The sequence below is a fragment of the Mustela nivalis genome (assembly GCF_964662115.1).
Source record: "Mustela nivalis genome assembly, chromosome: 20".
NCBI classification, from domain to species: Eukaryota; Metazoa; Chordata; class Mammalia; order Carnivora; family Mustelidae; genus Mustela; species Mustela nivalis.
In genome coordinates this window covers 14,458,764-14,461,556 of record NC_139039.1, presented here as the reverse complement: position 1 = coordinate 14,461,556, position 2,793 = coordinate 14,458,764, and the positions used below count along the sequence as shown (strand labels likewise).

At 43.3% G+C, this 2,793-nt stretch overlaps 1 pseudogene across 1 annotated transcript; it reads right to left on the bottom strand.

The window, feature by feature from the left end:
• Positions 1-1,276: 1,276 nt before the first annotated feature.
• On the bottom strand, positions 1,277-2,204 carry LOC309855322 (cytochrome c oxidase assembly factor 8 pseudogene; annotated as a pseudogene). The gene has a single exon. The product of its transcript is annotated as a cytochrome c oxidase assembly factor 8 pseudogene (transcript).
• Between the last annotated feature and the right edge of the window lie 589 nt (positions 2,205-2,793).

Sequence of the window (2,793 nt, the reverse complement as noted above, 5' to 3'; positions counted from 1 at the left end):
GGTGACCATGTTGATGGTCAAAGATCCTCCCTTGCAGTGCCAATAAATACTCTTGATTCAATTGGATATCAATATGGAAAAATGGATCTTGACCCTTACCTAATATGCACAAAAGTAAGTTCTAGATGCATCCATAGATCTTGAAATGAAAGGTAAAACAACAATGCTCTTAGAAAAAAAATAGAATTTTTATAATTTGAACAGAGGAGGTCTAGGAAAGATTTTGTAAAGATTTTTAAAGAAATTTATTCATTTGAGAGAGAGTGAGAGCACTAGAAGGGGGGATGGTCAGAGGGAGAGGGAGAAGCAGACTCCCTGCTGAGCAGGGAGCTCAACATGAGGCTCAGTCCGAGGACCTCAGGATCATGACTTGAGCTGAAGGCAGACGCTTAACCAACTGAGCCACTCAGGTCTTCCTAGGACTGATTTCTTAATGGTACACACGATAGTGTACAGAAAGGGCCAGTCATAAAGGAAAAAATGATAGCTGGACCATATTAAAATTAAGAAAGCGTTCAAAAGAAGGATTGAGAAAGTGAAAGGGAAAGCCTCAAATAGGACTTGTGTCCATAAAAGAACATCTACAAATTAATAAGAAAAAGGTGGGCTACCTGGGTGGCTCAGTTGGTTAAGTGTCTGCCTTTGGCTCAGGTAGTGATCTCAGGGTCCTGGATCAAGTCTCACATCAGGCTCCCTGCTTAGCTAACCCCCCTTTCTCTGTCTGCCCCTCTGCCTACTTGTGATCTCTTTCTGTCAAATAAATAAATAAAAATCTTAAAAAAAAAAAAAAAAAGAAAAGAAAAAGGCAAGATGACCAAAGAAAATGGGTAAAAGATGTGAACCCAAAAGAGCACATCTAAATTATAAGGAACGTTGGTCAGATTCACTAGGCATCAGGGACATGCAAATTAAAATCGTAGTGTGATATACACCTATACACATACATATCAGAATGACTAAATTGGAAAAGACTAAAGGCCAAGTGTTGTCAAGATGTGAGGCAATTTGAATTGTCATGTATTTTCTGATGGGATTGTAAATTGGTAAGACCACTTAGGAGATTGTTTGACTGTAGATACTAATATTTAAATACACATGTACTTTATGGTCCAGTAGTTGGCATGTGCCCCCAAAAGGCACACATGTTTTCATTAAAAAACAGGAAAATATTAGTAATAAAAATAATGAAAACTGATGAGCAGAAAACATCCCAGTGAATTCTCAGAAGTGGAAACCTAACTCTGCATTGGTCCATCTCCTCATCTCAACCTGTTACTTTTTTTTTTTTTTTTCACGATGCTTGGGTTTTATTTAACATCATGTCCATGACCCAGGGCCAGCTTGGAATCCAGAGTCAGGGCAGGCACACAGCCCGTGGCTCACCAGGCCCCCTGTTCTGCAGTCCACCCTGTGCTGACAGAAGCCAAGGGGCCCCCATAAAGCAGGCGTGGGACTCAGCTCACTTACAGGTTTCTAGAGCCCTTGTGAACAGATTCCCAAAGCAGCCGCTTCTCCCAGAAACTCGGCCCCCGATGGTGGGTGGGTCAGAGTGGTCAGGTCAGGGTGGGCTCCTCCGTGCTGTCTCCTTTGGTTTTGGCCTAAGCTTGTTCCAAACCCTCTCCAGGGCCACTTTTCCCATGCAGAAGGTGATGGCAAAATTACGCTGGTACCAGTCTCTGTTATAATACATGTGCTTCAGAAAATTTTTACTTAAAAATTCCTTGTAGAAGTCAGCCATTTCTTCTGCATCTAATGTTGCTTTTTGGCCTGATCCAGCTCTGGGTTCCAGGCCTCTAGCTTTCAGTCTCGAGCGAATAAATTCTTCTTTCTCCTTACGAAATGTCAAATTCTGGTTTGCCCAGAACTGTTGGTTCCATTCTTGTGTTTCTTGTCTTAATTGTCTTAGCTTCTGTTCCAACGGTGATTCGTTTTTGGGGACGTAGAAGTGAACGGGTCGAAGGTTTGAATGTTTATCTGGGGGTCCTATCCAATCATGGCAAGATTTTCTTGGAGGGCAGAATCCTGAGACCCGGCCGGACGCAGTATCCCTGCGCTCCGCGCCGCGCTCTGGGGCGAGCTGACAGCCGGACCCCGCGAAGGCGCGGCAGAGCGGAGGGACAAGTACCCTCCTCCAGGGCCGCAGGGCCGCCATGGCCAGCGTCCCCCGACGGCCGCAGAGCACGGCAGAGCCGCGACGGCGCGAGGCTCAACCTGTTACATTTTATCACATTTTAAATTTCTTATTCTGACCTGCTCCCTCCATATAGCAATACTCTTAGAGTGGAAATCAAAAGTATTTTATTGAGAATGCTAAATAGTTGCTGAAAGTTTCCTGCCAGATTCTGTAGTGACTAACTTCTCAATATTTGCTGTTCATTTGATCTTTCAGAAAGACAATTACTTTTATGCCTTGCTGTATAGCCCCATCTAGTCTTCATGTTATTTTTTGTTGTTGTTGACTGTCAGGCCAAATCCTTTCAGATTTCACTGTATATCAGCATACGGTATGTAGAGATTGCACTTGCCCCCAGTCAGTGCACTAAATTTATGGTTAATTTCCCCTGAAGGATTTAACAGATAATCACGCATATGTTCTCCTTTACCATGAAGGCATCCAAAACCCACTGCTCAGGTTTTTGATACTTTAAACCAATGTATACATGATATGCTACAAGTCCCAGAGTACACAGTACCACCACTAAAGTTCTTCTTGTCTTTATACCCGTCCTTTCCTGCTTTTTCCCTTGACACAAGCATGAAGTGTAGCTAGGAGAACTCTACTTTCGTGATTAT